Here is a 20,033-nt window from a genome sequence, read left to right on the forward strand (position 1 = left end):
AGAAATAAGTGAGGATTTGCCCAGCCATACACACAATATGTTTATTACCACCTCAGCTTACCTCTGCCTTTTTTCTGAAGTTGGCAGCAACCTGTCGAATTCTTTTTCCAGCCCAGGAGTCCACAGTTTTCCATGACACTGGAAAATGTAACAAGAAGATCTGAAAGCAAACACAATTCTTTCAAACGTACAGTACATCTCTACACCATATGCATATATGTCACTCACAGGGTGTGGGTTGCAGTGTTGTGCCACAGGTTTCTTCATCCAGCCCCTCCCCACCCAGGATCTTTTGTTTCCATGCCCAAGGTCACATAGAAGAAAGAGGCCACTTGGCAGTGACAAAAAAGGGCTGCCTAGGGAACTTCAGCCTCGAGATATTAGACTGCTTCCTCTCCTAAGGGTCATTCATTAACCAGTCAATTAAGTCAAGACCTTCCTTTTAGTCTCCTATTCACTCCTCATCAAAATAAAGTTTAGAACATATCACCACTTGTCTCAGCTTTATTATTTATTTATTTGGTGTATGGCATACAATGTAAGGGGAATCTACAAATGCTTGAAACAAAGGAGTCCTCACAACCTAAATTGCTAGTTTATTCCATTCTGCCAGGGTTCAAGTAATAAATCCATTGGAAGTAAGAAAAATTCTGTCTATTCAGTTACTGATGTTATGGAAAGTGGGGCTTTTTTTTTTCATTACAAATTTCACAGTATTAAAGATTTAATGGTTAAAGAATTTCCAGGAAAGTCTTGGACCCCTTATTCTTGAGGAATAGCCTTTGAGAATTGCCTAATGGAGAACTTTTGCAGAGGCAAAAATTACAGTGTTGTAACACATTTTTGTACCATACTTTTATGGGTAACATCTTCAATTCTAGGAACATTTCTCAGGGAGAATACCCCATAGAATGGGTAAATATGATTTATTTCTGAATAACATACATTGCTGTCTAAAGAGGACAGGAAGAGAATGAATACTGGTAGGCAAAAAGAGAAGAATCTACAGCAAAAAGTTATGTTAATCTCTGTTAATCCTCTGCTAAACACAACTCTTTTCTGAGCAATATTATTTTAACATTGATGCCAACAGATGCTTTGCCAATGTATTCCCAGAATGTTGATAGAACTCTGCCAATATTATATTAAGAAGGAAGATCTAAGGAATGCAAACACATTGTAGACTTTTATTAAAAGTGATGTCTGCCCGGTATCTTATTCCATAAAATTAAGAGGAGGGAAAAATCCCAAGAAAAAACAGCAAGCAAAACAAGCTTACAGAAAAAACCCAGGAATGGCTGCTATTCCTACAGCAATAAATTATATTCTTTGCTATTGTAAAATAGCAACAGTTTTTGTAGGTGGACTCAAAATAGACTTTTTCATGAGTAGTTTAAGAAGTCTTTTTGCTTTTTTGTCCATCTCAGCTTAAGATTTTCAATTCTGAGCTGCAAGGCTCAGAAAGAACATATGCTTTGTACCAGTGGAATTCCTAGTATTTCTGGAAAATATTTCACCTTGAAACTATGGAAATTTAAGATGCCTGGACTTCAACTCCCAGAATTCCCTGGCCAGGATGTAATTTAAACATGCCAATGTTGAGAAGCACTGCCATGGATAATCATTTCCAAGATGTGCTGTCAGGATAGAATCCATAGACTAATAATGTGAATTGGCTTCCAAGAACCCTCGCAAAATTGTTTTGGCTTACTTTTTTCCTCTTTATTTTCACTGAAGTTGCCAAGGATTTAGGTATCTTCTCAAGGAACATGCATTCTACCCCTGTATCATAGACTTTAAGAAGAGATTGGAAAATCATTTTGGCATCTTGGCTGAACAAAGGGATGGACTAGAAGACCTCCAAGGTCCCTTCCAACTCTGTTACACTGTTACTATAACTTGTTCCAGTTTTGCCTAAAGCTAGAAAATACCAGAAATCAATCTAATTTTTCAAAAACTGATGTGTTATGTGTTATTTTTCAAAAACTGATGTGTAACCAAAAGGTTATCTTAAATATTAATGCATACCTTATAAATTTTGATTGATTATGTGCCATTGTCATTTTCAATTCTTTGCAGCTACATGGGTTTTGATATTTTTTCCATGATGATCTATTCTTAACTTGCTCTTCCAATGTCTTCCAGGAATGCACACATCTCCATTATTCATTATTCATTGCTGCTGGTGGTCCTCTTCTTTTTCTTTTCATCTTTCCCAGTATCAGAACCTATTTTAGACAGCTGGGTCTTCCCATAATGTGTCTGAAGGAGGATAATTTGACCCTGAACATTTGTACCTCCAGTGAGAACTCTGAGTTGTTTTATTCTAGGGTCCATTGCTTTGTTTTAATAGAATAGAATAGAATAGAATAGAATAGAATAGAATAGAATAGAATAGAATAGAATAGAATAGAATAGAATAGAATAGAGTTGGAAGGGGCCTTGGAGGTCTTCTAATCCAACCCCATGCTCAGGCAGGAAACCCTATGCCATTTCAGACAAATGATTATCTATTTAAAAACTTCCAGGGTTGGAACATTCACAACTTCTGGAGGCAAATTGTTCCATTGATTAATTGTTCTAACTGTCAGGAAATTTCTCCTGAGTTCTAAGTTGCTTCTCTCCTTGATTAGTTTCCACCCATTGCTTCTTGTCCTGCCCTCAGGTACTTTGGAGAATAGTTTGACTCCCTCTTCTTTTCAGGAAACCCCTGAGATATCAGAACACTCCTATCATGTCTCCCCTAGTCCTTCTTTTCATTGAGCTAGACATATTCAATTCCAGCAACTGTTCTTTATATGTTTTAGTCTCCAGACCCCAAATCATCTTTGCTGCTCTTTTCTACGCTCTTTCTAGAATCTCAATATCTTTTTTATATCGTGGTGTAAAGTTTTCTTGACTGATAGTTTATAGTACATTTTTAGAACACACAAAAAAAGTAAATGGATAAAGATCCAATCCGGACCAGCAGTAAGGCAGAATTGTGAACCCTGAAATTGCAGCTCTGAGTCAACTTGCTGGCTTAAGGCTCCAACATCACCATTGCTATTCTGCCTATTATTTCAGGAGTAACAAGTATATAAATTTTGCCATAATTATTTTTTTCTTGCCAGGTCTGTATTAAACAGGCACTGTCTGATGTGGTGCAGGAACCACTCTCCGTCTTGGGGGTGGGGCGTTGTACCTCAAGTGGTGGTGGGGCTACACTTTTTGCCTTGATACTGATTAAAAATGTTAATGCAGGTTCACTTCTCTTTGACAATACACTTTGAGGGGGATGGGAAGCTTTAATGAAAACAAGCCAGCCCTTTTAAATTTTGCAGGGCCCTATTTCCAAAGCAAATTCAAACATTCTGTTTTAGTAGCCCTCATGTATCCCATGTAGACACAGATTTTTATTTAATTACACTGTGCTTTTTAAAAAATTATGAGTGGAACAATTGTTGTCCCATAAGTATTTGCTCTGCTGATTTCTCCTGACTGCTATATTATTTTATTACCATTCAGTCCTACTATGTTACCCCTTTGAGGGTACATGGTAAATCTCCAGGTGTTTTCTTTTAAGAGCCATAAATAATGTTATTACTTCTTAATACCCTTCTAGTGTAATAGGTTCCCTCTAATGTAAGGCAGAATGTCAGTCTGAATTCAATGCAGTAGATCTGGTTTCTCAGGGAGGTGAGCCTAACTTTATTCATTTAATGACAATAATGACCATCCCAATATTCTGTCAGGCTGAGATGAATATGAAACACTTTATAATAAGATGCATTATTTCCCTGTTTTTATTTTATTTATAGGGTAGTCAAAGATACATAAGTACTTAATCAGTTTTGATTGAAAATGTGTTCTTCATAAGCTAAAATCTTCAATATATTGAGAATACGTTGCAAGCTGTAAAATGACATGGAATGAAGCAAACTGTCCATTTCAAAGTTATGTTTTCCATTGTCTCCTTCTGTATCTTTTAAAACAGGAATTATTCTTCTGTGCTACTATTTTATCCCATAAGGGATTACGGTATTAGGTCAAGTTATTAACAAGCAAACATTCCACAGATTGTTATAACTATCAGGAAATTTCTCCTTAGTTCTTGGTTGGATCTCTCCTTTATAAGTTTCCATCTGTTACTTCTTGTCATAACTCCAGATGCTTTGATAAATAGATTGAGTCCTCTTCTCTGTGACCAGAGTTGTCACATGGACATACTGAGGCATGTCCATCATTGCTTATGTTAGTCATATTGGAGCCAATTGGAATTTTGGGGTCCTTTTTTCCCCAAGGGAAGCCCCATATTCACATATAACATTAACATCCTGAGGTAACAAGGGCATGGGTGTCTGTCTGAAGGGCCTCCTGATCCAGCAAGGGCACAACTGGTGCACTGCAAAGGCCTTCAATATGACATAATCTAATTAAAGGAAGTTATGGGAGATAGTGCCTAGATGACTTTGGCTGATCTTGGAAGCTAAGCAGTATTGGACATAAGTTCTTGGCTAGAAGACAATGAGAAAATCCCAAATTTTTACACTGGATTGGGAAGACAAAAGTAAGTCCCAGAAGAAGGCAGCAAATCACTTCCATAACATGGTCATAGAAAACTTAGATCACCCAGAGTTAAGTTCAACGACATCTTCCTTTTCATGAATAATCAAAATAATTATGCACTAAAATATACATACCTTCAGCAATATTCACTGATGCGTTCATCTACTCATACCTAGATAGATACTCTGCATGTAAACATTTTTTTAAAGGACCCTCTTGCAAAATCCAGAAAAAAAGGGAAAATGTCAGCGGGTGCAAAGGTCTGACCCATTATCTTCCAATTTTAACTGTCCCAAAACTGCCACCCAGTACAGAAACAGAGCCTTCAAGATTGACTTCAGTGTTCATAATCCAGTGGTGAGAAATGTAGGTACCTGTGGTCAGGCAGGAAAAACCAAATGGACAGATACAGAACAGTCAGTATCTGATTCAACAGTAGTATCTGTTGAGAGGGATATAAGTACCTGGATGGACCATCACTTAAGTATGAGCCAGCAGTGTGCTGCAGCTGCCAAAAAAAGTCAATGCAGTCCAGGCTGCATCAACAGAGGAATACCATCAAGACAGTAGTGGGATTCAATTTTTTTTACTACTGGTTATGTGGGTGTGGCTTGGTGGGTGTGGCAGGGGAAGAATACTGTGAAATCTCCAGTCAGAAGTGGTATTTGCTGGTTCTCTGAACTACTCAAAATTTCCGCTACCAGTTCTCCAGAACAGAACCTGCTGAATACCACCTGTTATGTCTGTGGAACTGGTTGGAGTTCCCAACCAGGTCCGCTGTTTGAGCAGGAGCATCAGCAGCTCCCATTGGTTGGCTCCGTTTGACAGCCGGCTATATAAGCCGGCTGTCGGGCAGAGCCAGCCTGTTGTCGCCCGCTGGTCTGCGAGTTAGCTAGCAGACGCGACAACCCTTTATTCATAGCAATAAAGCCTGTTACTTGTACGCTCTGGTCTCATGCCTCGTCCTTACCATCGCTCCACAACACTGGCGACGAGGATGGGATGGTCGAAGGCTAGCCAGACGCGTTTTTACAAAGAGCTGTAGTCACAGAGAGAGAAAGCAAGGGCGCTGTAACCGCAGCCGCCCCACGCTCGCAAAGAGCGCGAAATTCAAACCTGATACGGTGAGAGCTAATTAGCTGAAACGAGCCTCAGGCACAGCATCCGAGGCCGCCCACGCTCACCAAGAGCGCGTTTTTCAAAAAAAGAGCTAAGCAGCCCAGAGAGACAACCGCCGTGCGTTCTTTTAAGAGCGCGATTTCGAATAACATTTTGAAACAGATGAACCTGTTCCTTCTCCACGATGAGTGCGAATCAAGCATTCCCTCCATTCAAGCCTAACGAGGAGACGTGGGACTCCTACAGAAATCGATTCAGCCATTTTCTTGACGCCATCGGTCTCGCCGACGCTGCGGAGCATAGGAAGAAGTCCTATTTTCTGAGTTACTGCGGAGCCACCGCCTTCGACACAGCCACAGCACTAGTCGCGCCCGCGCCATCAGAAGCGCCTCATGGGACGAACTACAGGAAATACTTTCAAATCACTATTCACCCAAACCGTCTCAAATAGCCAGAAGGTACGCCTTCAGGGTCAGGAAGCAAACAGAGGGGAGTCGATTAATGAATACATGGCCGCCCTGAGAACAGCCGCCTTGCATTGCGGATTCAAAGAATATTTGGAAGACATGCTGCTGGATCAGATCGTCTGTGGGGTAAGAGATCTGAAACTCCAAAGGCGTTTGCTGGCGAAGAAAGACCTGACTCTAGCCATAGCTATGGAGGAGGCCCTGGCTGCTGAGCTCTCGGCTCAGTCAGCAGCGGAAATTCAGGAAGTCAATCCAAACCCAGCACGCAAACTGTCCATTCCGAAGAGGTAATCAGCGAAGATGACCCCACAGACGCGCCTGACGTTAACCGCCTAATTCATCAGAAGTCTTCACAGGTAGGAGTGGGGCAGAGAATCAACTTCACCCCAAGCAACCTCCCATGTGCCTAACCTGTGGAGGCTCCCACCCTAGGGCATCCTGCAGGTTCAGAAACGCCATCTGCCTGAACTGCCAAAAGAAGGGTCACATCGCTAGAGTCTGCCAAGCAGGGCGATCCTTACCTCAAAGACCTCTACCACCTTCTAACTCCCAAAGGCAAGTGGTGGACTGCTATACCTGCTACCACGCTAACCATAGTTCCCTAACCCCTGATAAAATTAAAATTTCTGTCTTCCTAGAAGGTAAGCCCTGCAGGATGGAGGTGGACACGGGATCCGCGCTCTCAATCATCTCCTGGGATACCCTGAAGAGACTCCAGCCCAGGCTGTCAAGGAAACAGCTACAAAGATGCCACCTGATGCTACGAGACTACCAGGAAAGAACATTCCTGTCCTCGGGAAAGGCAAGTTCCTTGTGCAATTCCAAACCTTTAAGGGCCACCTGCCCCTAGTGGTAGTTAACGGTGCCCTCCCTAGTCTGTTGGGACTTGATTGGTTTCCTTCTCTCGGCCTTAGCGTAACAGGGGTCCATGCTGTCTCAACTTCTGATGTAGATACCCTATTTTCAGAATTTTCCGATGTTTTCAGCAATGAGCTGGGTTGCTACCGGGCACCCCATATCATTTTCAGTAGACCCCAGGCAATCCCTCTTCGTTTAAAACCCCGTAGGGTGTGCTTTTTGCCATCCGTCCAAAATTGGACGCAGAACTAGACAAACTACTTAAACAAGGGTGCTAGAACCCACTGATTTCGCGAAATGGGAGACCCCCATAGTCACCCCGCTTAAAAAAGATGGCAGTTTGAGAATTTGTGCGGATTACAAAACCACGCTCAACCGCTATCTACAGGTCAGCGCCTACCCTGTGCCCGTTATCCAGCATCTTTTACATACTTTCGAACCCGGCACCATTTTCGCTAAGTTAGATATGTCCCAGGCATACCAACAGTTCCCTGTCGATGAACAGACAGCGGAATTACAAACTTTAGTCACACACAGGGAGCGTTCAAATGTAAGCGCCTCCAATTTGGGGTCAGCGTAGCCCCAGGCATTTTTCAGTCACTCATGGAGAGGATTCTCCAGGGTCTCCCAGGAGTGGTCCCCTACTTCGATGAAATTTTAGTTTCAGCCACAAACCGGCCCCAGCTCATTCAGAGAGTCAGGACAGTGCTAGAGAGGTTCAGGCAGCATGACCTCAAACTCAAAAGGGAGAAGTGTGCCATCGCCACTAGGCAGGTGGACTTTCTGGGTTATAGGATCGACGCCTCGGGCATCCATCCCATTGAATCCAAGGTGAAGGCCATCCATGACGCACCCACACCTACCAACAAGACTGAACTACAAGCTTTTCTGGGACTTTTGAATTTCTACGCCTCATTCCTCCCACACAAGGCATCTGTCGCTGAACCATTACATAGGCTACTAGATAAAGACTCACCCTGGCACTGGGGACCCAAGGAGGCCCATGCATTCAAATCAGTTAAAGCCTTGCTCTCTTCAGAAGCGGTCCTGGTTCAGTTCGATCAACGTCTCCCCCTAGTACTGGCCGCTGACGCATCCCCTTTTGGCATCGGAGCTGTCCTGAGCCACAGGCTCCCCAACGGTTCCGAGGCACCAATTGCTTTCTTTTCCAGGACTCTTTCTCCTACCGAGAGGAATTATAGCCAGATCGATAAAGAGGCCCTGGCCGCAGTGGCTGCAGTTAAGAAGTTCCATGAATTCGTGTTTGGCCACCACTTTGAGTTAGTGACTGATCACAAACCCCTTTTAGGACTTCTGTCTGGTGACAAGCAAACTCCGCAGGTACTTTCGCCCAGAATGACCAGATGGACCTTGTTTCTGGCTGCTTACTCATTTAAGCTAGTGCATCGTCCAGGCAAGATTCTGAGCCACGCCGATGCCCTTAGCCGCTGCCTCCTGCCAGTCCCAGTCGAAGACCCAGCACCTATCCATGCCATTTTCGAGGTCAATGAACTCAAGCTTCCTGTGACAGCCGAAGACATCGCGGCGCACTCGAAAAAGGACAAAATCATCGCCCAGGTTCTGGACTGGGTGGGGAGGGGGTGGCCGGAAATGCAATATACAACTGATTTTGTCCCCTTTAAAACCCGCCAGCAGGAACTGTCAAAATTACAAGGTTGTCTTCTGTGGGGAACAAGAGTGGTCATCCCTACATCACTGCGAGTGCCCATCCTGAAGGTGCTTCACGAGGGACATCCAGGCATTGTAAGAATGAAGGCCCTGGCCTGCAGCTACGTCTGGTGGCCCGGTATGGACGCTCAAATCGCCAGCTGGGTAAGCTCTTGCCAACCTTGCCAACAAACCCGGGCCACCCCTCCAGCGGCTACGCCCACCAGATGGGAGAGCGCAACGCCCCTGGTCCCGCCTGCACATTGACCTAGCGGGGCCTGTGCATGGCAAGACCTTCTTGGTGGTCGTGGATTCATACTCCAAGTGGATTGATGTAGCCTTACTTCCCATGACCACTACCCAGTCAATAGTGAAAGCCCTAACCCGACTGTTTGTCACCCACGGGCTCCCGGACACCCTGGTTTCAGACAATGGCCCACAGTTCACATCATGTGAGTTCAGCATGTATACTGCCAACTTGGGCATCAGGCACGTCCTTACAGCACCATTCCATCCCGCTAGCAACGGGATGGCAGAGAGAGCATTTAGATCAGCTAAAGAAGCACTTGCCAGGTTTGGTCAGGAGGACTGGCACTCTAAATTGTCTCGTTTCCTACTCAGCCAGCACACAACCCCCTGCACCACCACCAACAAGTCTCCGGCTGAACTTTTAATGGGGAGACGCCTTAGAACCACTCTAGACAGGCTACACCCTCACTATTGCCCAGACACCCCTTTAGGGTCCGATAGCCTGGTCAGAGACTTCACCCCACAAGACCGGTATACACCAGGAACTACGCAGGGGAACCGTTGTGGGTGCCAGGACAGATCGTACGGTTACCGGCCCCAGATCCTATCGGGTCCTTCTTGAGGATGGACTTCTGTGGCGGAGACATGTGGATCAACTCAGAAGGTGACGGATGGGCGCGACAGATACCAACCCGTGCCAACCAGCCAGCTCCAACAACGCCTCACCCGCGCCTGATGGAGATCCCCTGCGGAACCAGGTTTTCCCAGACGAGCAAGAGGGATGGATGGAGAACCCGAGTCTCCAACCAGAGTCACCGATCCAGCCGCCGAGCGACCCAACCGACCAGCCGGACCACGAGACTCAATCGGGCCAACCTGAGCAGGGGGTTTCACCAGCACCATCAGGCACCACACCGGGGCAAGCCCCAGTACCAACAACCGCTGACGAGCACTCCGAGAGCCAGGACTTGACACAGACTGGCAGTTCACCCAAACTGCGACGCTCTGGGAGCCAGCGAAGACAGCCCACGTACCTACAAGACTATGCATGTTCGCAGCTGGGGGGAAGGGGTGTTATGTCTGTGGAACTGGTTGGAGTTCCCAACCAGGTCCGCTGTTTGAGCAGGAGCATCAGCAGCTCCCATTGGTTGGCTCCGTTTGACAGCCGGCTATATAAGCCGGCTGTCGGGCAGAGCCAGCCCATTGTCGCCCGCTGGTCTGCGAGTTAGCTAGCAGACGCGACAACCCTTTATTCATAGCAATAAAGCCTGTTACTTGTACGCTCTGGTCTCATGCCTCGTCCTTACCATCGCTCCACAACACCACCTCTGCATCAAGATCATGAGAAGTGGTAGTGTTGCTCTATATCACACTGATAAGGACACATTTGTCTATTTCTGGTCACATGATACAAAAAAATGCTGAAGCATATAAAAAGTGCAGAAAAGAGCAACAAACATGATAATGGGTCTGGAGACTAAACTGTATGAAGAATGGCTAAGGAAACTAGCCTAATGAAGAGAAGGCTAAAGGGTTGGCATCAAAGCCATCTTCCAATACTCGAAGGGCAGCACTGAGAGGAGTGGGTCATCTTTTTTTTCCAAAGCACCCGAGGGTAGGAGAAGAAGCAATGGGTAGAAGGTCATCAGAGGGAGATCCAACTAGGAACCAAGGAGGAATTTCGTGCCAGTGAGAAGGATTAATCAGTGGAACAGCTTACCTCCCAGAGTTGTGAGTGCTCCATTGCTAGAAGTACTCCAGGGTCCCTTCCTCTGATTCTATGATTATTTCTTCTGTTGGCATAGTTCTATTTGTCTTACTTCACAGTGATATTTTAAAAAAACCCATCTTCCTGCTGATTTTGACCATTTGTGCTACTCGAAGGCTATGAGGCTATTTGTTCAGGTACCGTACACCACATAAAAAAATGGAGTCCAGTGGTCAGTATAGGAATGAAGGAATTTCTCCTAGATTTCACCAATATGGATGTCAATAAAGAACTTTTCATCGTGATAAGATTGGGAGAACAGGGAGGTCTTATTGGAGTCAAAAGAGAGATGGCATAGAGAGATTCTTTATTAGCAGTAAGTATTGCAAAAAGCATGAAAAGCAAAAGATGTTAAGATTAACAACAACTTTGTCTTAAATTGCTCACAAGCTGCAGAACTAGTGATGATTTTCCTCATCTGGAATTTTTTTTTCACTTTCTGCAGTGGCCTAATGTGTGTTTTTCAAGAATCTTCTTTACCATTAATTGCACTAAGACTCCCCTCTACTGCTCAACACAGAGAATGCATCACACTTAATCAGACTAAATACCAAGAAGGGAATTGCAGAGAACAGAAAATATTAAACCTACATCACCAGAGAATTAACATTGGATAAACACAAAGGGTAAAATCCATATCAATAGACTATAAGAAGGATAAATCTGCCCATTTTATTTTCTCAGTTCTAAATCTGTCCATTTTATTTTCTCTTTTTTAAAAAATTAAGTCACCAATTCTCTTCAAATTCTCTTTTTGAAATAAATTTGCCATTTAATTTTTTTTTCTTTTTAAGAATTAAATGAAATTAATTAATCAGTATTAGCCAAGTCCAACAAGTATAACTATTTCTTGCATTAAAAGGAGGAAGAAAAGATTTGGTATAATAGTGTTTTATGTTTTATACTGGGATCTATTAGGCTATAGTTCAAATCCCCTCTCAACCATAGAGCTTCCTACATGGTTTTGGACTGGTCATTATTTCCCAGCTCATTGCAGAGTTATTCCTCTGGGGTTCAATGAGGGTGCTTCTAATGTGAGTCATCTTGCTGGTTCCCTAGATAAAAGGTGGATGTAAACCAGAGGTGATATTCAGCTGGTTTGTACCGGTGAACTGGTAGCTGTGATTTGGCATGGGTCACTGAACCAGTGGTGACCCCTGGCTGGCCACACTCCCAAACCGGTCACCTGTTTGCCTGGTCACCCACTTGTCCCATTTGCTTTAATGAGAGAACATTGCTGGATTGTCAGAAAGTCATTTCTCTATTTGTATCAGGGCAACAAGGAATTAAAAAGTGAAAAGCACCATTCCATTTGAAAAAAAATCACATCACCCAGTATTGCTGACTGTGGTACTGATGTGGAAACTGTTAAACACACTGTATTGTGTAAGATTGCCCACAATTTGCATTTTCTGGTTCCTAGAAGACAGGGGTGGGATTCAAATTTCTTAGCAACTGGTTCTGTGGGTATGGCCTAATTTGTGGGTGTGGCTTAGTGGTCATGTGACTGGCATAGCTTGTATGTAAATATTATAAATATTTATGTAAATATTGAATTTTTTATTTTAAAAAAGAGTAACTTTTACCCCAAACCAAGCAAAGCAGGCAGGCAGATTGAGTTGCTCACAGAATTACAGATTCACTTAGAGATCTATGATTCTGCAAACTGCTACCTGAGTCTGCACTGAAAAATGATTTCCTGCTTTCTAGCTAATCTAAATTTCCTGGCACATCATTTCCTGATGGTCAGGGGGCGGAAAGATAGCAGCTTACCAAATACAGGTAGGTCGGATGGCATGCATGCCAGGTAAGAGTGGGGTGAGTGAATGGGCAGGGAGACGAGAGGAGGGGCCAGCAAGTGGTGCAATTTGCCAGTTCTCCAAGCTGAGAAGAATCATAACAACTGGTTCTATAAAACTGGACCGACCAGGTAGAATCCCATCCCTGCTAAAAGGTCTGCATGAAGCAATACCAGAAATGATTGCCTGGATAGCTGAATTGGACATCCAATTATGAGGCCACTGCCATATCTCCATAGAGATTTTACTTATAATTGTGTGGGCTGTGTATATATGTGTGTATATGTTTACTTCTCTTCTTTCGTGTTCTCATCATACGCTAAATAATATCACCCAGCTAACAGGATGACCTTAAGAAAAATTCACTGAGTTACTAGAAATGCTTAGGCCAAGATAGTGGACAATGGCCAAGAAAATGGAAGAACATAATCAACCTTAAGCCCAAAATGCACTTAAAACATTGGCTTATTGTAGACTTACACTTGGGATGGTGGGGAGAGGAATGTTCTTCCTTTATTACATTTTGGCTGTTTTGTTATTTTTGAATTGTACAGGACTAAAGGCTAGTAACTTGCTTATAAATCCTAACTAAACTATTTCCTGTGCTGAATATCAATTGCCAAAATCTTATGTTGGCTGGCTGGCTGGGTGTCTAGCATCTCTACTATCCCTGGGTGTCTAGCATTTCTACTATCCCTCTTTCTCTCTCTTTCAGTCTCTCACTTACTTGCTCATCCTCTGTCTGTCTATCTATCTATCATCTATCTATCTATCATCTATCTATCTATCTATCTATCTATCTATCTATCTATCTATCTATCTATCTATCTATCTATCTATTACATATTTAGTATATTGAAAGAGGCATTGCTTTCAATGTTTCTTCCTGGAGTAGAATATGTAGGATGAAATTCTTACAAGGTGAGAGAAGTGTTCTTGCCTTTTTCCCTGGCACTTTTTAAAGTTGGGGTGTATCAATGACCAGTAATTTCTAGGCCTGGCTACAGAAATACAACTATATAAGACTGCAATTGAAAGTTGTTCAGAAACTGCAGAAGTTCAGAACAAATCTATCACTGGATTTTGGTCTGTTTCTGAGGAACATACAACAGAATGTTAAACACCTAACTGGTTATTTAATTATAGATCTGAAGGTGTACTTTTTAATATACTAAGACTGTACTGAACTTATGTTCAAAGGCTTTGCTGCAGACCCGTTACCCTGACACACTTTTATCCATATATTTACTTCGGATGGCATGCAATTTTCTAACTCATACAAACTTTCCACTTTTATGCCTGCCATTTGCACAAGTAACCACAAGATGGAGATAGATAATCACATACAACTTAAGCCAAAAGAAAAATTCCTGTTTATTTCTCTGTAGTCCAGTCATAATAAAGAATTAAAACAAATCGTGATTAAAAATACTTTCTGAACATAAAACTATGACACAGATTAATCTAGTTAAAAGAAAATCAAGAACATTAAATACCGCATCATACTTGGTCAACTGTAGTACTGATTACTTCGACTGCTAGAAAATATTTGGGTATTCAGATAGTAGTCTTCTCTTAATCTAGCTGGAGATGCCAAGAAGAGAAACTGTTCTCTTCCACATGAACTTTCCAAGCTCTGTTCACACGACACTCTTAAATGGGTCTTGGCTGGAGTTAATATACTCTATTTTACAAGCACAGTAACCTTGTCATTTCTGGAATTAAATGAGCGTTTTTGTTTTCTTTAGTCCAAAGCAGTCCCAGGATCAACTGTTTCATAAAAACAAGGGCAAGAAGTTTAACAGAGTCTCCTGGCTTGTCCTACATGGCAGATGTCCTAGAGTGATTTTTAAAAAATAAATAAATGAAATCTCTCTTTTAATCTTGTCCTTATCTCTTTTTACTCCCCAGGGTTACTTGAAGGGGTAAAAGAGGTGTGGAAAAGGGTAGAAATTGAACCTTTCTCAATAAGATGGTGTTGGCCTCAATATTGCCCAATAGAATTTTTAAGTATGAATTCATTATTTATTTAATGATTTATATGACTGCCCATTATACTGTACTTTCATACCTCTGGACAGCTAACAATAACTATTGTAACAATAATAAAAACTTTGACCAACAAACAATATCCTAGCAAAGTTATCTGCCATCAATGGGGAAAAAAAATAACAGATAACAGATAATCAGAGTTGGAAGGGACCTTGTAGGTCTTCTAGTCCAACCCCTCGCCTAAGCAGGAGACCTTACACCATTTCTGACAAATGGCAGTCCAATCTCTTCTTGAAAGACTCAAGTGATGGCGCTTCCACAACTTCTGAGGGCAAGCTGTTCCATTGGTTGATTGTACTCACTGTCAGAAAGTTTCTCCTTATTTCCAGGTTGAATCTCTCCTTGTTCAGTTTCCATCCATTATTTCTTGTCTGGCCTTCAGGTGCTTTAGAAAATAGCTTGACCCCTTCCTCTCTGTGGCAGCCCTTCAAATATTGAAAGACCGCTATCATGTCTCCCCTGGTCCTTCTCTTTACTAGACTAGCCAAGCCCAGTTCCTGCAACCGTTCATTGTATGTTTTAGTCTCCAGTCCCCTAATCATCCTGGTTGCTCTTCTCTGTACTTTTTCTAGAGTCTCAACATCTTTTTTATAAGGTCTTGAGAACATTTTCTGAAACAAACTTCGGCAGAAAAGTTCAGAAGTCTTCTATCCATCCTTGTAGTGGCTAGAAAGCCATCAATAGTGACTTTTCTTCATGTTTTGAGATCATTTCCCTGGGATAACAACTAATTGGCCGAGCACTACTGTCCTCAACAATTAACCTGCATCCTTTCTTCAAATACTTCAATCCAAATTACATGCCATCAAATCAGTGGCGTGTTTCAAATATTTTTACCACCAGTTCGGTAGGCATGCCTTTGCATGCACGCACACACTTTGTGAATGAGCACACACCAAACATGCACTTTGCGCAAGCACAGAGGCATTTTGACTCACCTCCTGCAATCCTGAACTCTCCCTGATGCTTCAGTTTTAGTTTTAGTTTACTTTATTGCAGTGGTGGGATTAAAAAATGTTTACTACCAATTCTGTGAGTGTGGCTTGATGGGCGTGGCAGGGGAAGGTTACAACAAAATCCCCATTCCCTCCCCACCCCACTAACCTGCTTTCCAGCTCTGTTCTCCTGTGCAAGGCAACAAAAGAAGACCCAGCCAATCAGTTGGGACTCAGGAGGCAGAGAATAGATGGCCAGTCAGAGGTGGTATTTGCCAGTTCTCCAAACTACTCAAAATTTCCTCTACCATTTCTCCAGAACTGGTTGGAACCTGCTGAATACCACCTCTGCTTTATTGTCATTGCACCTCGTGCAACGAAATCAAATACCATCTTCAGTGCACATCATGACCATGACCATGAAAATAAACACAAACACACATCCTTCACCCTTCACATTGTACCAGAAACCCACAACACCACACCAACACTGCACTATACAGCAGAATTCAAAAGAGCTACTGCCCTGGGATAGAAGCTGTTTTTCAGCCTATTTGTCTTTGTTTTTATTATTCTGAACCATCTGCCAGATGGTAATAGTTAAAAAAAAGGGGGGGGGTTTCCCAGGATAAGATGGATCTTTGAGAATGTTTTGAACTTTCTTAAGGCAGCGGGACCTATAAAGCTCTTCCAAAGAGGGGAGAGGGCAACCAATGATCTTCTGGGCAATGATATTAACTCTCTGGAGTGCTTTCCTATCTGCCACTGTGCAATTGGAAAGCCATACAGAGGTGTAGTATGTTAAAATGCTCTCTATGGTGCAGTGGTAGAAGGTCACCAGCAGTTTCTCATTTAGTTGTTGTTTTCTGAGAAGCCTCGAGTAGTATAATCTCTGCTGGGCCCTTTTGACCAGGGCTGCAATGTGGGGACCCCAGGTCAGGTCCTCTTTTAGGGTAACACCCAGAAACTTAAAACTGGCCACTTGCTCCACTTGGTCTCCATTGATAAGCAAGGGCTGGATGTCTGATCTGTTCCTTCTATAATCCACTATAAGCTCCTTGGTCTTATTGGTATTGAGGACCAAGTTGTTGTCTCCACACCATGAAAGCAACTGGCCCACCTCATCTCAGTAGGCAGACTCATCCCCCCCGGAGATAAGTCCCACCACTGTTGTATGCAGTCATGCACATAAAGAGTATAGAGTAAGGGACTCAACGCGCAACCCTGTGGTGCACCAGTGTTAAGAATAAGGACTGAAGAGGTATGATTACCTAATCTGACCCTCTGTGAGCAGCCAGACAGGAAATCCATAATCCAAAGGCAGATTGAATTAGAAAGCCCAAGGTCCAGAAGTTTAGACACTAGTCTATGTGGAAGAATTGTGTTAAACACAGAACTAAAATCCACAAAAAGCATGTTCAGCAGCTGCCGCACAGCAATTGCTGTGCCGTGCAAAGCAGCTGCGCTTCAAAAGCAGGACATAAAGGTTAGTATGGGAGCCCAGGAGGGTGGGTGGGTCCAACACAGAGCGTGGGGAGAACCAGTTCAGTCTCTGCTACTTATTGCCACTACCGGCTCAGCTGAACCTGGCCGAACCGGTAGAATACCACCACGGCATCAAATATTTGAAAATCTTTTCAAACTCTGGATATACAGTACAAATCTGAACCGGCACTGTTAAGCATTTTGACCTGGTGATCTCTTCTATGTTTTTTCAGAAAACTGCATATAAGTTAGCCTTGCTTGTTGGTGTTAAAAACAAGAAGCCCTTTTGTGTTTTCAGAAAGGAAGGATCACGAAAGGATGGGCAAAGCAAATGTTCAGATGTATTGAATAGTTTGTATTGGAAGAATGTAGAACTTCCATTTCTAGTCTTGACCCAACTTATGGAAGATCTACCAAGAACCCAGAAGCATTTGTAAAGGTGTGAGGGGACAGGAGTGAAACATGCAGCATTGAAACACAAACCCTGCCTCTTTTCCTATGTGCATTGTGATGTCATAGGACCACTCAAAACAGTGGAGCTTGTAGAAAAGTGTCCCAATGCTGTTTTCAACATTCTTCAAGATTACCATATGTCTGTCCACAGCTGCTTTCTCCTCCTCCATCTCTAAATACGTTTAGGTGCACTATTACCAAAGTGGGGAGAAACTGATGCAGCCAACCCTGCCATAGTTTCCATGAAAGTCACTCTTCTTCACCAATGCTCCAACTGTCCCCTTTGGGAGAGAAAGATGAGGTGAGCAAAGCATTTAAAATTCCTAAAAATTAGAAAACAGATGATGTCTAGCAAAATGAAATCTACTGAGGGCTAGAGTTCTAGATACCAATTTGATGTCTCCACTTTTTTGTTGGAATTCCCTGGAAAGGAGAGGGCAGTCTTTTTTAATCATTCATAAAAGTAAACAGAATACTTTCAGAAGCTCATTTTGAGGTAAAAACACTTATTTCACATTCAGAACAATGGGACATTTTGAGTAAAAACCACTTGGATTGGCTATAACATTTCAAAAATGTCAAACCAGGGGTGGGCTGCTATGGGTTCTCCCCAGTTCTGGTGAACCAGTAGTTAGTTTTATGGCTGGCTTGGCGAACTGGCAAATCCCACCCCTGGTTGGATCAACCCACCCAGAAGTCTCCACATGGCCCGTTTAGATGCCAGGTAAATACAGGGGCCACATAGAGGCTTGTGGAAGGTGAAAAATTGACCTCCCAGAAATGGACCCATTTCGGGCCTCCAGAGGGCCTCCATAGCCCAGGGAAGGCTGTTTTCACTCTCCCAGAGGCTTGAGGAAAGCTCTGGAGCTTGAGGAGAGTGAAAAATGGGCCTCCTGGAAGTTCCAGGCGGCCGGAAATGGGCCTGTTTCCGGCCTCCGGAGGGTCTCCGGAACCCAGGGAGGTCATTTTTGCTCTCCTGGAGACTCAAGGAAAGCCTCCAGAGACCAGGGAGGGTGAAACAGGCCTCCTGCTGTGGTGCAGGAGGCTAACTAGGCCATGCCCACCATGGCCATGCCCACCCAGTAACCAGGCAGAGAACCGGCTGCTGATATTTTTGAAGCCCACCCTGTGTCAGATCAAGTTGTTTTGAATTTGAAACAATGATTTGCATTCAGATCTGAATTTCTCAGTCCTCAACTACTTTGCTAGTTGCAAAGTTGAAGTCTACCCCTCTTAATACTATCACAGAAGTTAACTGCTTCATCTGTGGGCATTACACAGCCTTCTCCAATCTTGGTACTTGTAGAGATGTGACTTAATTCCAGAATTCTCAGTAACTTCCATCCTGACAAGGGAATTCTGGGAATTAGACTCTTCTCATCTGGTGGGTCTCCAAATTGGACAAGGCTGACATATGGAATTGAATTTTTTACTCTTAGCATAATGAAAAGCTGAGGAAAATCTGAGTTTTGTTTTAAGACCTAAGGGTAGCATTTGACATCTTAATTGGAGTGGTTGAGTGGTTGACACACAAGGCAACCCGGGCTTCATTAGTCTTTGCTAATGCAAGAACCAAAGCAAATGCACACATTTTTTCATTTGCTTCTGTATATACACACAAAAATTAAATTCAGCTGTCAAACTTCTGCAGATTAAAGGCTCAGTGTTACTTTAATGTCAAAATTAAATCCAGATTATTGAAAAAGAAAGAATTTATGTTTTGGGTTTTTTTTAAAAAAACAAGTTATATCTGAAAATGGATGTCCAACATCAGAGGCTCAGAATCAGAAATCAACCATCTGGGAATCCAGAAAAAGTCATTTGATAACACGAGAAGACACGAGGCAAGAGGTTTTTTTCCAGTTCAAGATTCCTCTTGAAGGCAAACATCTCCATTTTCCACCTTTAACTCTGTGTCTAAAAGTTCGCCAAAGTTCCCAAATTATCATAATACCAACTGCTCAAAGAGTTTTATCTGATATTTAATGCAATATCTAATTTCTTTAGGATTTTTTTTAACTATTTACAAAGAAATTGGAGTAGGAAATGTGTCCATTTCTCGCCTAAATTATGTTTACCATTCCATTCAATAATATTTGAGTTCGGAGACATTATGCTTTGATGATTAAGATTATGGCCCAGGACTGGGTGAACTTGAAGCAAAATCTCAGCCATGGATGGAAATTCATTGGGTATTTTGGACTACTCATTGTCTCAATCCAACCTATTTCACAATATATTTCTTGTGGGATAATTGGAGAAAGGTTTTCTGCATGTCATCTTGAGCTCCTGGGGGAAATCAAGGTAATGTTTTATGAATAAATAACTTATTTAAAATATATTTTTACAATATTCAAATATTATGAACAAACATGTACTATATTTTTCAGACTATAAGATGCACTCCCCCCCAAAAAAAAAAAAACCTGGGTGGAAATGTCTGTGTGTCTTACAGAGCTAATGTTGTCCAAGCCCTGCCCAATTTGTCTCCTTGCAGCAAACAGCAAACAGCCTGGTCAGCTTCAGCACAGCCTGATTTAGCACAAGCAGCTGATTGTTGGTTATATCGGCCTCCCGGAATACTGACAATCAGATATTCCAGTCTGTGGGGATCGCCGCCGCCCATTGGCGC

Source organism: Pseudonaja textilis, chromosome 3, assembly GCF_049901715.1.
Source record: "Pseudonaja textilis isolate UNSWEBS1 chromosome 3, rPseTex1.2, whole genome shotgun sequence".
Lineage (NCBI taxonomy): Eukaryota > Metazoa > Chordata > Lepidosauria > Squamata > Elapidae > Pseudonaja > Pseudonaja textilis.